The sequence below is a fragment of the Tachypleus tridentatus genome, chromosome 4 (genome assembly GCF_004210375.1).
Source record: "Tachypleus tridentatus isolate NWPU-2018 chromosome 4, ASM421037v1, whole genome shotgun sequence".
NCBI lineage: Eukaryota > Metazoa > Arthropoda > Merostomata > Xiphosura > Limulidae > Tachypleus > Tachypleus tridentatus.
Window position 1 is genome coordinate 90,649,017 of NC_134828.1, and position 18,967 is coordinate 90,667,983.

Below are 18,967 nucleotides of genomic sequence, written 5' to 3' on the forward strand. Positions count from 1 at the left end.
CAGGAACACTATGTTTGTAACTGTGTTTATACTACCATTAACAAGTTAGTAGGACTGAATTCAATTATCATCGACGGTTGTTTTGACGAAGTTATTTTCGGTTATTGTTCGCTACACTTTGGAGGTAATTGTATACGTCACTGGGGGTAATGGAGGAGCTCAATCAGAACGTTGTGTTTCACAAGGGGACTTAAGCTCCGCATTGGAACTCAAGCATTTTATTTTAGTGATGTAGTTTTCATTTTGAGATAAAAGATTTTTGTTAACGAACTGTCTACAATTATGTAGATAGTTTTGTTATACACATATACTGTTTAAGTAAATTGTTTATAATTAAGTATCCCATTTAGTACATATGCAAACTGTTTCAGTAAACTGTATGTAAAAAATGTAGATCATTTTGGTACACATAAAAACTGTTTTAGTAAACTGTTCGTAATTATGTAGTAGACCATACTGGTATAGATGGAAACTGTTTTAATAAACATAATTATTTAAATCATTATGCTATGCACCCAAATAGTTTTTAGTAAACTGTCTGTAATTAAGCACATTGCATTGCTATACATCCAATTTTAGTGGACTGTGTGTAATTATGTGAAAGATTTTGGTTTACGCCAAAATTGTTTCAGTAAACTGTCTATAAATATTTACATTAATTTGATATACATACAAGCTATCTTAGTAAACGCTATGTAATTATGCTGATACGTTTGATATACACCCAAATGTTCTAAGCTGTGTATGATGAAATAAGCCAGTTTGGTTTAGATGTAACCTGTTTTAATAAACTGTCTGTACTTATGTAGATAGTAAATTGTATTACACATGTACAGTGTATTAGTAAATGTTTTGTAATTTTTTTATTCATTGTGGTTTACATCTAAATTGGTTTTCGTAAATTGTGTGTAATTATTTTTATTTTTAAACTGGTTGTCGAAAAGTTAGAATAGACTTTTAACCACAAAACAAAACATTCATATTTTAAATTATGTAAGGTTTATAATAGATCTATAAATAACACTATGTAACACAAATTTTGTTCCTGAATGGTATGTGTTATTTCTTAATTGCTTATATTGTAAAAGTACAGAAAATGGACATTATTCCCTTCAAACTTTGTTTTTGTGACCTGAATAACGAAATTTAGAAATTAACCTATTTTCTATGTAAAAACAGGCAAATTTGCACATTTTCATTTACATAAGGTCTGAATAAAACAACATATGAATCAAGATTTACATGTATTTATACTAAGGTTATACAGAAGTGAAGAAAAATGTTTATAAGTGAGTAGCTTTTCGAGATTTGCGACAGTAATGTAAATCAATTTCATGTATCAGACCACAAATATAGTCTCCCATCATGTTTTCATTATACACTCCTTGGTAGCGGCGTTTAAAGTCCAGTATATCTTGGTGGAAGCGCTCGCCTTGCTCCTCTGAATTTTCTTCCATGTTCTCTCTGAATTTATCAAGATGAGCGTCAAGAATATGGACTTCCAGGGACATCCTGCAGCCCATTTTGCCGTAGTTCTTCACCAGAGCCTCAAGCAATTTCCACAAAATTTTCGGCCTTGTGATTGCCCAAGAAGCCCCGAACCATTGCGACTGAGCTGCCCTAAGCATTTTTTCCTTCCCACTGAGCTTTATGGGGAATTCTGTGCACTCCAGGATCTTCTTTATTTGTGGTTCAACGAAGACACCAGTTTTGCCCTTTGCCTCAGACAACTTAGGGAAGAAGTCTCGATGGTACTTGAAGGCTGTAGACTTCTGTAGCTGTAATAACTTGATTCATAAGACCCAATTTTATGTGCAATAGTGGGAACAACACCTTCTGGAGGTCCATTAATGGCTCACTTTTGACATTGTGAGATGTCAAAAGTGAGAACTTGGTCCGTTGTGGCCAGTGCTTCCTGTTGTAGTGCGCTGTGGTGTCCCTGCTGTCCCCAAGGCAAATATAACAGGGAAACTTGGTAAAGCCTTTTTGGATAGGTCTATGTGTTCACTTAGGCAGCTAAAACTAAACTGAAGTGGTGAGTGGTGAGCCCATGTATATATATATATATATATATATATATGACTATGGAAAGTTCAAGAAAATTCTCTATTAGCTACTCAGCACTGAATCTACCTGGAATGTTCTGAAAAATGTGTAAATTTGAAAATTTCATTACCCAGGTCACAAAAGCAAAATTTGAAGAAAAATAGGTCTTTTCCATTTACTTTAGGCATAAGTAATTGGGAAATAACACTTTCTGTCCAGGAACAAGAAAAAGTAAAAATTGTATTATATAGTGTAATTAAAGAAACTGAGGTAGGTAATTGGTTGTCCATATTTTGTACCACTTTGGGATTGAGAAACACTGTGTAGAAATAAAAACATTATAAAATCCTATTCTGAATCATTATAAATAATATTCTTAGAGAAATGGTTAAAATTAATATGAAGCTGAAATTCATAGAAAAAGTGTTTGATTTTATAAACTTTTGGAACATGTCCTTTATCAAGTTGTCTATTTACCAAAACTAGACTGTTAAAATAAAATATATTTAAAAAGTTTTATCACCTGTTTCAATCAATTCTAATAATAATATTTAAATATAGTCTAGACTTAATATAGCTGAAAAATCTTCATTGTTTATTTTGCTGTATAAATCATAGTATGTGGCCTGCATTCAAATGTATTATTATACCGAGTTTAGTCTGGTTGATAAATAACAATAGAGTGGTTAATATTTTTTGTCTTGTGTTTAAGACGAAGTTACATAAAGCTGTGTCCAACGATATATTAAACCTGGAGTTTTAGAGTAACTAGCTCTTAACCTTACAGCTGAGCTACTTGGGGTTGAGTTAAAATAACCTGTCTGTAATTCTCCTGAAATACGTGGATTTATTTGGTGAATATTAAGTAGAATTAACTGTACATCCAAAAGTTGATAAAAAGTATAAATTTAATTCGATGCAATTTTACTTGGAAATATTTAGATATTCAAGTTTCAATACTTTGCCTTAGGCTTAGAAGCTTCTTCGTATAACGTTCACAAAACAGTTTTATTATTCCTGTTGTTGAAGACCAAACAGTTCGGGTTTAGTGTCAATTACCAGTTTGTCTCTATCTGAGAGCTCTAACTCTCAGGGTAAATAGAAAGTAATGTTGTTGTTTTTTGTTTTATCAAAGCGTCGACATGTGCACAATGTAATGATTTGTTATATAACAACAAAAATTGTGTAATGAGTCAATAACCAGCAACGAAATCAGAGTAACAATCGATATGACAGCAATAAGAACACAGTAGTTCCAGGCTTACTAACCCTCGTTTATTAGAAGAGACTGTTTGGGACTTTGTTAAGTTTTGATCTTAAACGGATATAATAAATCGATCTGGTCTTGTGAAAAAAAAAAGAATTCAAATGAAAAGTTTTTACACAAGGAATAAATAACTCTTTGTAATGAAACACACATTTGAAATAAACGTCAATGGTCGAATATGTGGTATTTACATCCAGAAAACTAACCAGAAATGGTAAAGCTACACTTAACCTGCTTGCCTATTATAGAGTTAAATTTAAGAATAACATTTAATTTCATTGGTTGAGATTTAAGTATAAGGACCAATTACAGACGTTGATTCAATGTATGTTGAAGTTGGTATGGCTGATCAGCAAGGAGATGAACTACACATTAAACCACTGTAATAAGGGCGATTCATGTATTATACAGTGATGTCTCTAAAATATGAAAACATTGTGAGTTTGGTATATATATTTATGTATTTGATCTATCTTTCATCCTGCATGAGTGTAATGTCTTCGAAATTAAATGTTAGAAACCGGGTTTCAATAACCATGGTGGGCAGAGCACAAATAGCCCATTGTGTAGTATTGTGCTTATTTACAAACAAACACTAAATTTTGTACATGTCTATATTACTTGCTATAGAGATAGGACAGTGGTAAGTTTATGGACTTAAATCGTGGTTAGATTCTCCCGCGGTAGACAAGGCAGGAGGCCCAATGTGTCCTGAAACCAACAAAACTTTCCACTAAATGTTCTCAAATAAAGTGTTATATATTTTTTATATTTATGTATTGTTTCTAATTTTATTATATATTTACTTGTTTTTTTGATTATCTCTCTCAATGGTAGCTTTTGGGATCAGATTGCTAATTATATGATTCGCTACCCTCTGTGGACACAGCGCAGATAGCATGTTTTTAAAGTTTGCGTTAAAAAGTAATTTCTTTTAAACCGATTTACTATATGTGTTTGATGTTCCTGTAGGTAATCATGGAATTCCTGACCACTTCAAAAACATTTTAGTGCATGCGTATACAAAGTTTCCATATTGAAACTTCCATAATCTAAGTGTAAGCCGGTGAATAGCAGTTTTTGTAAACAATGTGACATTCCTGAGATGATTATTGTCTCAGGTCACTTATCATTGGAACTGTCAAAGTTGTGCGAATGTGGGCAACACAAGCGACTCTCCCATAATGGCAAGAAATATTAAGCTTGTTGATGCTGTTAGATATACGGGTAAAAGACTCCTTCTTGCTTGCAGAACAACATCATTAATTACAGCCTAGTTTTGTGTGTATTAAGCTTTGATTGTTGGTAATGTGGACTGAAAAGTTTTCGATATATAAATCTCTAGACAGTTATGTGTTGATTTTCCAGACTGAATATTATTGAAAATAATTAGTGTATCACTTTGATATTGGTGTGAATAGGGTACATAAAAGATATTTAATTTTTGTTTTGTTTTGTTTTAAATTTCGCACAAAGCTACTTGAGGGCTATCTGTGCTATCCGTCCCTAATTTAGCAGTGTAAGACTAGAGGGAAGGCAGCTAGTCATCACTACCCATCGCCAACTCTTGGACTACTCTTTTACTAACGAATAGTGGGATTGACCGTCACATTATATTGCCCCCACATGTTTGGTGCGACGAGGATTCGAATCCGTGACCCTCAGATTACGAGTCGAACGTCTTAACCCACCTGGCCATGCCGGGCTACTATTTTTATGACTATTCTATAATAGAGTGAGATTTTACGGTTGGAAAATTCAGGTTTAATTCTGTTGCGAGTGGGGAAGTCAGTAATGTAAGGATTTTATTCTCCATTTAATCTCCAGATGCTATGTCCAGTCTGCAATGTGATCATTAGACATTCAGTGATATGTTCACTTACATCTTTCTTTTTTCGTTCTTTTTCAGGTTCAATAGCCAGCCCTGCATAGCTTTCTTGTATTTATGGATAAATTTTCTCTAATATTTATTTATTTGCTTGTTTTATAAGATAGTGTAGGTGGTTTACAAGGTTATAGTGTGCATACAAAAGCTTTATAGATTTTGAATAGAATAATAATAAAATAGGTAGTCAAAAATCATAAAACCTGTTTCGTACTATCAAATGATGATAAAATTATAGTTACAACTACACCTTGGTAGATGGTAGACCTACTGAAGAAAGATGATGATTAACGAAAAAAAAAGAAATCTCGATTTTAGCTATCAGCTGATTTTCAACTGGATAGCTCTGGATAGCTGAAAAGCGGCATATACACCGGAGGATAGGGCGAATATGCCAGATAGCTTTTCATATGTAGCTTCTGATAACCAGAAGAACATCCAGATGATGTTTGTATTGCTTTAATGAGGATGTTCTTCTCATTTTAACACATAAAGTACTAGCACATTCACCGACACGTTTAGTATAATTTTTTATGGAATAGATGATCAAATCTTCTTTTCATATAATTATTTATCCAATATTTGTGTTAACAACCAGAGAATTCGAAATTCGAGTACGATGGCATGTGATAGTTCTGGGTGATAGTACTTCACACTTATTATTATTTCTGATAGAAATGCTGTTGGAAAACATTACTATACAACTTATTGTTCTTATAACGTATGTTACCAACAGAAACTTTGAGATTAACAATGTTTCCACTTCTAGAACACTGTGACCGATTCATTCTGTTCTCATATCGAGGTCACAGACGGGTCAGCGGTAAGTTTACGGACTTACATCGTAAAATCCGGGGCTCGATTCCACATGATGACAGCAACAAATGATCAAACGTGGTTTTGCCCTCAAGCAAATAAACAAACTGATATCGAGAAAGTAGCTGAACGTTGGCCAAAAAACCGAAACATTAGGATCGCAGTTTGGGATTTGTTTGAACATCTCAAGAGAATGATGTTCATGTGATTTGTGTGAGCAAAACTTAATTACTCAAATTAAACAATTGGATTACAGATAGCTTTTTATTGTTAAAATCCCAGGTATTCCATTGACTTTTGAGCTAAATGTTTGTAATCATTCGAAATTAAAGAAGTTGACTGTCCAGTCTTAACAGTATGTATTAAGTAATATTTACAGTAACTTTCATTACAAAGAAAACATGTAAAACCTATAACAAGATAATAATGACTGACATTAACACACCAGGGTCTTGCAACTTTTCAGCAGAACTTAATATCAGTAAGATTTCAACACTGAAGCTGTTTGCATGAGTTAGTAATGTGTGTTATATCAAAAAGGTGTTGGAATAACATTAAACTTTACTTTTAACTAAGAGGAAGTCAGCTCACTTTGTAACAACTGAAACTGTTGTACAAGTATGAAGAAAGAGTGCGCTCTTTAATTGTGTTTATTGCGAAAAAACTTCATCGAGAGTGTAGTTTATATATATGTTTATATATATAACAGTTTCTTTATATTTACTAAACTGACAGTATTCAACCTTATCGAAAGGTTAATAAGTTTGAACAAAGCCACCAGAAAAACAAGCCATGATCGTCTTTAAACAGTAACGCTCGACCTGATAGAAAGAAAACATTATGTAACTTCAGACCCGTTTTCTGAAGAGCTGAGTCAACGGCCTAAAAGATTCACTTTAACGTGTGATATCCAAATTAAACTTTGAATAGTGAGCGTAAGCTTACTTCTGTACCACACGTGCTTCTTTAGCTGCCTACTACAGGTAGTTTGTTAACTTTATAATTATATTGTAGTTTAGTATAGATACCAACTGCTCTCTTTATTAACGTTACTGCTAAGAAAATTCTGATGGTCTTTTCAAGTTAAAAGTCTAATATCCTGAAACCTTACAAGTTTTCTGAATGTCCTGCACTAAAACAAGATAAAAACAAACATACCTCGACCTGAAACAGATAGGTAGAAACAAACATACCCCAGACTGAACCAGACACACGACAAACACGTTTCAAAATGAGCCAGGCATGCTACAAACAAATACATCCCAAACTGCACCAAATGCACCATAAACGCAAACACTCTACAGCCTAAAAAAAAAAGACACACTATAAACAAACACATCCCAGACTACAACAAGCACATTAGAAACAAATATATCTCAGATTGAACTACACACACTACAAACAAACATACCCCAGGCAACATAAAGTTCATTGCAAACAAATATACCTCAGCCTCAAAACAATACGCGATACGCCACACACACACACACACACACACACACATTACAGCATGAAATAGCTAGAAGAAAAGAAGAAATTAAATGTTTGTTTCTAAGCAGTACGATGACATAATACATGCGACTTTCAGCTCACTTATAAAACAAGCTGGCTCGGATTGCCCACTTAAGTTTCATGTTTTGCATTTCATTACCAAGAAGGTCGAAGATTCTCTCTACTTTTTTTTTGTCTCTTCACTCAGTTTCTGAACGATCATCAACAATAACAGTAGAGATAACATTTTATTAACAAGTACTCATGGGAAATAATTTAGTGACTATTAAAACAAGAGTAAACCCTAAAATATTCATTAATATGTATCGCGCTTGGCATTTAAAATAAATATATTATTTCCAGACATAGATGATAAATGTCTGATTTGACAACACTAACCACTGCCAACTCCTGGGCTACTCTTTTATCAACTAATAGTGGAATTGACCGTCACTATATAACGCCCCATGGCTGAAAGGGCGAGCATGTTTGGTACAACTGAAATTAGAACCCGCCACTCTCGGATTACGAGTCGAGTGCCTTAACTGCGCGGCTATGCCAAGCCGACAATATTAGGCAGCACATAATTCGTTGCCCTTATAACCTGTCGATATTTGTTCAATGTTTTAAAATACTGAATAAGTTAGCGTTAACTTATGTTAACAACATGGCCATGCCGGGCCTATTGTGTTATTAATGCTAATTAAAAGTGTAGAGTGTAGACTTCTTAAAGATTTTGTTTTGATTCATGCAAAATAATTAAAAGTTTAAGCCTCGAAACAATAGACAGACACAAGAGTTTACGAGATTATGTGGTACTTTATTAGATTATTATATTTATAATATAATAGTTTGTAAATGTTTAGCAAACTTTGATCAGCCGATAATAGTAAGTGCAAATCTCTCATGTTTAAATATAATTATAAACTATGAAAAACGCAGACATATAAACAAACCGAAAACATAGCTAATATCCATATTATTTATAAGATCAGGTTATAACAAGAGTTATAAGACGTGTTGTAACAATTACACTTAAATATGCTTTTTTTTTACTTGTTGAAACTTTGATCTGCCAATGAGAAATATGATTTTAGTAAAAGAATTAAATACGTTATATTTGTGCAAAGAGCTCCCGTTAACAATACACACTGCTTGAGCTGTCCAGAAAAAAAATTGAATGACTGCTACACCTCTTACCTTTTAATTGTCACCATTAATAGGCAGTTGATGTGACTAAAAACCATGAATGTTTAAATGCTTTTGGGAACACTTTTTGTCCTATCTTAACCTTTGTTCGTTTGAACTTAAATATTAATTTCTCTTGTTTCCAGTAGATGACGCTGCCATACCATGATCTAACATCGGTTAACAACTCTTACTTGACACAACGTTTCAGTGACTGATTGGTCCAGACGTCGCTATGCGCTTCCTACCTAAACCGAAGTGTTCGGTAAGTAACTATCAAAGGTTTTCTCTTTACCAACACACAAAATGAGTTAGTGATGTTATTCACCAATCAATAAAACTCTGTTAAAAAATTAACTTAAGATATTATAATGTAAAAAGGTACCTGCTGATTGTTAAAACCGTTTCTTTAACTTCTTTTATTGCTTAAACTTTATGATCAACTTACGAGTTCTCAGCTTCCACCAGTATCTTCTATGCTAGTTTAGTTAGTTATTGGATGGTGTCAGTCGGGACTGCTAGAAATGACTTCAGAGAACCCGGCAACAACAAAGTTGATTTAAAATATGTAACAGTAGACTACGCTACGTTTTTTGATAAAAAAATTTAGCGGTTTTTTAAAATTCATTTTTTCTTATAGTTGATGAAAAATTCCTGATATTACTATTTAAAAGGAAAGTTGATATAAACTTGGGTTTTCATTTTGACTAAATTAAAAAAATGTTTTGATATTTTTCAGGTAAAAAAAAAAACACGCCCCAAAATACTATTTCATGCAACTCAGATAATGTAGGCTAGATAGAATATTTGAGGTTACCTTTCATGTAATAAAATAAATTACTTCTTGGTTTTCTTGGAAAATTTGAAACTTTATCTTATCATGAGATGGTAGAAAAACGTTATTGTTGAAAAGTAGAAGACATACAGATGCGTCCGGGCTCATTTTCTTGGTTTTGTTTGTGTTAAACTTAGTTTTTTGTTTTGTTTTGTTTTCCAGGAACGTTTTATTACGTACTAAAAACAAACACGAAGCCAGATCTGTCATTCGATTCACCACTTGTCACTGTTCAATATACAGATGTCTCTGTCAAGCTTTATATAAACATGTGAAGAAAAGAGCATTAACACACTAAACATGTTTCTGTCAATCACATTAATATAATCATGTTCAACCTAATATCAGTTATAGAGTGACAGTAGAGCACGTAACAGGTCAACACACTTGGGAGAAGTCACTCAGGTCAACGGTCATTATCACAGAAAGGATATGTCGTAGACCACAGACTTTCAGTTACATTTTTTTTGTGTCAGTTTCATCTTTTATGAGGTATCTACATTCTTCACTAGATTCCAGACCTCTTATATCGTTATGAATGAATTTTATCTACCTATTTTATCTAACCTATGTCTATATATATATAAAAGGCAGTCTGTCACTTGATTTCTCGAAATAGGTGGAGTCATAAAAGTCAAAACTCATTTATTCATATAGAATAGTTCGATTTCTGTCTCTTCATTATGATTCTAGTGACGGGGTTACAAGGAGTGAGGGGGGCGTGAAACCTTATAAGTCTAGTGAGTGTTGGTATAATAAACCTAAAGTAAATACGTAGTGTGGGATCAGCTATTTTAGAATCAGTTGTATGACATTTACCATAAAAGTAAAAATACCGATTTAGTTTTAAATTCAAATCGTTTCTGAATTGTCTCCTGCTAGTACAGCGGTAAGTCTAGGGATTTACAACGCTAAAATCCGGCGTTCGATTCCCCTCGGTGGACACAGCAGGTAGTCCGAGATGGCTTTCCTAAATGAAAAACACACACACACGTTCCTGAATTAACTAGTTTCTGTTATATCAAAAACGTTTTTAATCAACGAAGACCCTGTATGAAAAAATCAATCATTTTTTTCTTCCAGTTTTATTGTATATACATTTAATACCATCAGTACACAGGGTAACAACAGTATTATGCGATACTTTTGTTGCTAAGCAACATAACATAAAAGCTATTGGTGGAACGTAGTTCTACCGAAACGCACTGGCTTTTCTGTGTATTAGAAGTTGTTAATCCATCTAATTTTCACCAATAATTATTTTATGAATACGCCACGAACTGATTTCATGAATGACCTTAATTTTAATTGATTCACAAGGAACTGACCGACGTATGACCACCTCGACTACACTTATTTGTTGGCAAATCTTGATTTCGTAAAATTTCTTTCTTTGATTTTTTTTTTTTGAATTTCGCGCAAAGCTACACGAGGGCTATCTGCGCTAGTCGTCCCTAATTTAGCAGTGTAAGAGTAGAGGGAGGGCAGCTAGTCATCACCACCCACCGCCAACTATTGGGTTACTCTTTTACCAGCGAATGAATAACGGGATTGACCGTCACATTACAACGCCCCTATGGCTGAAAGGGCGAGCATGTTTGGTGTGACGGGGACTCGAACCCGCAACCCTCGGATTACAAGTCGAATGCCTTAACCGTCCTGGCCATGCCGGGTCAATATTTCTTTGAGCTAGCCATGAAATGTGAAGTTAGGGGATACATTGGATATTTTTACGTTTAATTAGTAACATTTTCCATGATCGGGTGTATAAAGAGGTTGCATTGAGGCCTAAGTGTTTATTCGTTTTATATATATATATACATATATATACAGATGTATATTTCGAACTTTATGACCTTTATAAAGGCTGTAAGCTGTGACGTTGTTCTCTTTGGTTCAAAAATGGTCATGTTATTGGCCTATCTGGTTCGTAATCTGACAGCGCAAGTCCAATAGCACCAAAGAAGACTTCGCCTCCTACAATTTTGGATACATATTCCAAAATGAGTAATCAGATATTTGGAAACTCACCATTCTGAGATAAGTTAGCTCAATCCGGACTAAAGGAATTGAACCACATGACACGACATTGTTGATAAATTATTGTTGTTCAGTTAACTTTCGAACAATGACTCGCAAGCGTCTCTCTACTGGCTAGTTACAATAGTCTGTAAAGGCTACACAACCAGTTAAGTTTGTTTGTTTGTTTGTTTTTGAATTTCGCACAAAGCTACTCGAGGGCTATCCGTGCTAGCCGTCCCTAATTTAGCAGTGTAAGACTAGAGAGAAGGCAGCTAGTCATCACCACCCACCGCCAACTCTTGGGCTACTCTTTTACCAACGAAAAGTGGGATTGACCGTCACATTATAACGCCCCCACGGCTGAAAGGGCGAGCATGTTTGGCGTGACGGGGATGCGAACCCGCGACCCTCAGATTACGAGTTGCACGCCTTAACCAGTTAAGAACAATATATTGTTATAAATATTATTTATAAATGTTATTTATATTTAAAATCAGTTGCAGGTGTAACAAGTTTATGTTTATTTTTATACCCAAGCGTACCTGGTTTCAATCATCACATATAAATCCACTAAAAGGTTTTAATTTCTCCTTACATGTAATAATCAATCAAAGGGAAACCGTAACTAGCGATCTGAACTCTGTGTACCATGGGGAATTTTAGCGTTGTAAGTCCGGAAATTAACTGGGAATTCAAAGCTGCTATGTTCATAGATCAATAGGTATATCTTACTTTTCTACACGAGGTCTTAACAATATTGCTAAGCTCACAGGACAAGGGGTATATCTTATATTCTTAACAAGGGACTTCAACAATATTGGTAAGTTCACATGTCAATAAGTACAACTTATTTTCCCAACAAGGGATTTTAACAATGTTTTGATCACTCACAGAAATTAGACAAAGTATCCCTACCAACGTATTAATCCTGACTTCAAACACCTCGTGTTTGGGTTTATTAGACACCATCTTTTCAGGCAGTATAATCTGACACACACATATTTAATGAATATTTTAAGGCGAAAACTCATTAGTGAATTTGGAAAGACGTTTCTGAATGTCTCATTTTGATTTAATACAGTCAATGGAGGTTAGCTGGCTGACTGTTCACACTGAAGTTTTATTATGAATAATGATATTGATGCTATGTTGTTATACTCGTTTCGTATTGTCAGTAAAATTCTACTGTGACAGCTGACTCTGATTAATTAAGTTTCAAATTTTGATTAAATTAAGTTATTCTTATCAGTAAGAGTACAGTGGATACCATTATTAAGTTGCGGAATTTCATAAGTAGCTTTCAATGACAAACTTTGTGAAAGTTAAAGTTTACTGTCATAAACTTTTAATATCTTACTTTTAAGTTGATGATTAACTGTTAGTAAGTTTTAATACCTGACTTTTAAGTTGAAGATTAAATGACAGTAAGTTTTAATATCTGACTTTTAAATTAAAGATTAACCGTTAGTAAGTTTTAATACCTGGCTTTTAAGTTGAAGATTAAATGTCAGTAAGTTTTAATATCTGACTTTTAAGTTAAAGATTAACCGTTAGTAAGTTTTAATACCTGACTTTTGAGTTGAAGACTAATTGTCAGTAAGTTTTAATATCTGACTTTTGAGTTCAAGATTGTCAGTAAGTTTTAATATCTGACTTTTAGGTTCAAGATTAACTGACAGTAAGTTTTAATATCTGACTTTTAAGTTGAAGATTAACTGTTAGTAAGTTTTAATATCTGACTTTTAAGTTGAAGATTAAATGTCAGTACGTTTTAATATGTGACTTTTGAGTTCAAGATTGTCAGTAAGTTTTAATATCTGACTTATAAGTTCAAAATTAACTGTAAGTAATTTTTAATATCTCACTTTTAAGTTCAAGATTAACTGTCAGTAAGTTTCAGTATCTGACTTTTAAGTTTAAGATTAAATGTCAGTAAGTTTTAATATCTGACTTTTAAGTTCAAAATTAACTGTCAGTAAGTTTCAGTATTTGACTTTTAAGTTTAAGATTAAATGTCAGTAAGTTTTAATATCTGACTTTTGAGTTCAAGATTGTCAGTAAGTTTTAATATCTGACTTTTATGTTCAAGATTAACTGACAATAAGTTTTAATATCTGACTTATAAGTTCAAGATTAACTGTCAGTAAGTTTTAATATCTGACTTATAAGTTCAAGATTAACTGTTAGTAAGTTTTAATATCTGACTTTTGAGTAGAAGACTAAGTGTCAGTAAGTTTTAATATCTGACTTTTAAGTTCAAAATTAACTTCAGTAAGTTTTAATATCTGACTTTTAAGTTCAAGATTAACTGTCAGTAAGTTTTAGTATCTGACTTTTAAGTGATTAAATGTCAGTAAGTTCTAATATCTGACTTTTGAGTAGGAGATTGTCAGTAAGTTTTAATATCTGACTTTTATGTTCAAGATTAACTGACAGTAAGTTTTAATATATGACTTATAAGTTCACGATTAACTGTTAGTGATTTTTAATATCTGGCTTTTGAGTTGAAGACTAATTGTCAGTAAGTTTTAATATCTGACTTTAATTTTGAAGATTAACTGTCAGTAAGTTTAGTATCTGACTTTTGAGTTGAAGACTAATTGTCAGTAAGTTTTAATATCTGACTTTAACGTTGAAGATTAAATGTCAATAAGTTTTAATATCTGACTTTGATGTTGAAGATTAAATGTCAGTAAGTTTTAGTATCTGACATTTTAAGTTTAAGATTAAATATCAGTAAGGTTTAATATCTGACTTTTAAGTTCAATGTTAACTGTCATTGCACCTATGGTTTTTTTGTTAGCGTTATATGGTGTCTAATTTTTTGGCATTCAGAGTTATTATAAGGTTTAATAGCTGAATCTATTAAAATAAAAGTTTTATGGTCAACACATTTTATTACTTGACTTCTAATACTATTATCTATACGCTACTATGTGGTATTATTGATCTGAAATTGTAATAAGTTTGTTGAATTGGGAGTTTACTAGTAGTAAACGTTAACGCCCTATTTGTTAAATCGAAGGTTTACTATCATTAGGTTTAATGATCCTTTGTTATATTCAGTATTTATTTTAGTGTATTTTAATATCTGAATCTGTCAACTTAAAGATGTAGTAGGAGTAATGTTTGACTTTATTGTGAGCGAGTCTTTGTACTTCACATTGTTTCTTAAGAGCAAATTAAAATTACCAAACTTATTGCTCTGAAGGTTAGTGGTATCACATTGTAATAGCTAACTTTAGTAAACTGAAGGTTTGTTGTATGAGTTTTAATATTTTACTTTGTTATGTTCTGGATATAATCTCAGCAAGCCTTAAAAATTAATTCTATAATAATGATGTTTTTAATATCGAGATGATCATAAAACTTCGCTTTATTTTGTTAAAAAGAAGACTTAATATTAGTAAGTTTTAACGCATGTCTTCAATGTACATTTTAATATCTGACATTTTTCCACTGAACCTTTATTATCCACTTGTTTTAATGATTAATCTTTGTTTCCTTCAGTGTAACATGTAATATCAGTAAGTTTTATTCCTTTAGTGTAATATGTAATATCAATACGTTTTATTCCTTTAGTGTAATATGTAATATTAGTAAGTTTTATTCCTTTAGTGTAACATGTAGTATCAGTAAGTTTTATTCGTATAGTGTAACATGTAATATCAGTAAGTTTTATTCTTTTAGTGTAACATGTGATATCAGTAAGTTTTATTCCTTTAGTGATACATGTAATAACAGTAAGTTTTCTTCCTTCAGTGACACATGTAATATCAGTAAGTTTTATTCCTTTAGTGATACATGTAATAACAGTAAGTTTTCTTCCTTCAGTGACACATGTAATATCAGTAAGTTTTATTCCTAAATTTATTATAATCAATGTTTCGTCCAGATGATTAGAGAGCTCGACTCGCAATTTAAAGGTCGTGGGTTTCAATCCCCGTTATAAGCTAGTTTCCATAGCTAAACAGTTCAGACATGCAGCGATCAAACACATAATGTCTAGGTCTAAGGTTCTAGTAAAGTATTTTTTTAAACTAATGTAGCTCTTGTAGATCAGATGTTTGTTCTTTTGCCTGTGGAGTCATTTTGATGATAAAACCACGATATATTTTAAACATTTTATCCAATATAATTTTTAGTTTTTTTAAGTATAAAGTTCATACTTTAAAAAATTTGTAAACTGAATGTCGATAACAATTTTGTGTTGTTGCTTAACTGTTTCTGTTTACTTAATATGGGATGTTCAATATAAAAATACTGTTTACACACACCTATAATTCTACAATATATATTGACCTGTATATATACGGGTCCTTGCTATACCTCAGTTTGGGTGCCCTCCTACATAACGCACCGAGAGACTTTGCCATTTATGTCATTCTTATTTCACCAAAAATGTAGAAAAGTAAGACTGAATCTTCCGAAATGACTTATTCGAAGTAGATGTGTTTGGAAAGTTATGGTCTCAAAAATCATTAATAGTAGAAGCATTCGAGAGATTATACTTTTGTCAAGTCATTAGTAGTAGATGCGTCTGGGAGTTTGTGGTTCTGTCCTGTCAGTAGTAGTAAACGTGTTTGGAAGTTAGCGGCTTTAGAAGGAGAGAAGTGGTAGATACATGTGGGAGTTTGTTACTTTCATAGGTCAATAACAGTAGAAGTATGTAAGAGTCTATGGCTTTTCTAGGTTAGTAGTTGTGGAAATATTTTGGAGTTTACTGATGTGGTAGGTTAGAAATATATGTACATTAGTGTTTGTGGTCCTGGTTGGTCAGACGTAGTAAATGCATTTGTAAGTTTATGTTCTGACAAGGTCATTAGTAGTAAACGTATCTGAAAGATTACAGTTCTGGTAGGTCAGTAGTAATAAATGTATTTGTGAATTTATGGGTTTCGTAGTATTTCCATTTGAGAATTTGTTGTTTTTGTAGGTTAGGTGTCGTAGATCTATATGGGAGTTAACGGGTTTGGTAGGTTAGTAGTAATAGATGTATTTGAGAGTAATATTCCGGCAAGGTAGTCGTGGTAAATATGTCTGGAAGTTTCTGATTCTGGTAAATTAGTTATGGAACAAAGATTTTAAAGTTTATGGTCCTGGTATGTCAGTATTAGTAGAAGTATCTGAGAGGTTTTGGTTCTGATAGGTTAGTATTAGTAGAAATATTTTAGAGTTTCTGTTTGTAGTAAGTTGGAAGTAGAGTAGATGTGTTTGAGAGTGTACAAATTTTGTAGGTTTTTAATAGGAGATGTGTTTGTAATGTTATGGTTCTTAGAGGTCATTAGTAGTAAATGCGTTTGGAAGGTTACGACTTTGGTAGGTCAGTTGCAGTAGATGCATATGAGAGTTTGTTACTTTTGTTGGTCAGTAGTAAAAGAAGTATTTAGAAATTTAAGTCTTTGGTTGGTCAGTAATCTGAACTGCATATGGGAATTTATTGTTTTGATACGTCATGGTAGTGGATGCATATGGGAGTTTACGGATTTGATAGGTTAATAGTAGTAGATGTGTTTGGGAGTTTATGGTCCTGGTTGGTCTGAAGTAGTAAATGCATTTGGGAATTTATAGCTTTGACAGAACATTAGCAGTAAATGTGTCTGGTACATTATGGTTATGGTATGTCAGTAGCAGTAGACGTGTTTTGGAGTTTATGACTTTGGTAGGTCAATAGTAGAAGATGTATTCAGGAATCTGTTGCTTTGATAGGTCAGTAGTAAATGCATTTGGGAGTTCATGGTTCTAAGAAATCACTAGTAGTAAACGTGTTTGGGAGTTTATTGTTCTGGTAGGTATGCTAGTAATAGAAGTATTTTGGAGTTTACAGGTTTGGTTGGTCTATAGTAGTAGATGCATATGAGAGTTTGTTACTATGGTAGTTCAATAGTAGTAGATGCATGTGATAGTTTGTTACTATGGTAGGTCAATAGTAGTAGATGCATATGAGAGTTTGTTACTATGGTAGGTCAATAGTAGTAGATGCATATGAGAGTTTGTTACTATGGTAGGTCAATAGTAGCAGATGCATATGAGAGTTTGTTGCTATGGTAGGTCAGTAATAGTAGATGCATGTGAGAGTTTATTACTATGGTATGTCAATAGTAGTAAAGACATATGAAAGTTTGTTATTTGTGTAGGTTAGTAGTAATAGAAGTATTAAATAGTTTATAGCCTTTGTAATATTAGATGTGTTTGAGAGTTTATAATTATTTTTGGTGAGAACTAGTGGACCCATTGGAAGTTTATGGTCCTGACTGATTATAGATGGTAAACTTGTCTGGGAGATTATTGTTTTGGTAGAACAGAAGTAGAAGTATTTGGGTGTTTGCAGCTTTGGTAGGTTAGTAATCTTTGATGCATATGGGAATTTGTTGCTTTAGTGGCTCAGTGGTTTCAGGTATACATGGAAGTTTAGGGATCTGGTAGGTAATTAGTAGCAAAGGCTAAGGAAGTTGTTCCTCTGGTAGGTCAGCACGAACAATCGTACGATATGTACTGTGCTAGGTAGATTGGTTGATATATACAGCACGAGCAATCGTACAAAAATCGATAGGTACTGTGTTAGGTAGATTGGTTGATATATACAGCACGAACAATCGTACAAAAATCGATATGTACTGTGCTAGGTAGATTGGTTGATATATACAGAACACGTACAAAATCGATATGTACTGTGCTAGGTAATATATACAGCACGAACAATCGTACAAAAATCGATATGTACTGTGCTAGGTAGATTGGTTGATATATACAGCACGAACAATCGTACAAAAATCGATATGTACTGTGCTAGGTAGATTGGTTGATATATACAGCACGAACAATCGTACAAAAATCGATATGTACTGTGCTAGGTACAGCACGAACAATCGTACAAAAATCGATATGTACTGTGCTAGGTAGATTGGTTGATATATACGGAAGAATACAAATAACAGTTCTGTTATTTAACTGGTTCAATTATGCTACGGTTTAACGGAGAGACAGTGAAAACAGCTTGTGTACACGCGAGTTTATCGTTTTTCTAGACGATCTTTTATGGTGTGTACTGTTGTTTGGGACATGTGGATGGTTTTTACCACTGAGTGGATTCTCACGTGTTGCTAGACGCTGCACTTTGCTTACCATATCTGAAGTATTCCAAGTGGCAGGTTGCTTTCACCCGTTTGTAATTTAGCAGTGTAAGACTAGAGTGAAGACAGCCAATCATTACCACCCACCGCCAACTCTTGAGCTACTCTTTTACCAACGAATAGTAGGATTGACTGTTACATTATAACGCTTTCACAGCTGAAAGGAGGAGCATGTTTGGTGTGACAGGGTTTCGAGCCCATGACCTATAGACTGCGAATCAAGCGCCATAACCACCTGGCCATGTCGGGTCCTGTTTTAAGGATTGGCCAAGATCTCCAATGCG

General features: G+C 33.3%; 1 protein-coding gene across 1 annotated transcript in view; it reads left to right on the forward strand.

Annotated features, from left to right (window-relative positions):
- The first annotated feature begins 8,837 nt into the window (after positions 1-8,837).
- The window catches only part of LOC143248377 (cardioacceleratory peptide receptor-like), a 29,444-nt gene continuing 19,314 nt past the window's right edge, over positions 8,838-18,967 (forward strand). Inside the window, exon 1 of the mRNA XM_076496735.1 lies at positions 8,838-8,958. The gene's annotated coding sequence lies outside the window, so the exon portion shown is untranslated. The remainder of the gene's footprint in view (positions 8,959-18,967) is intronic.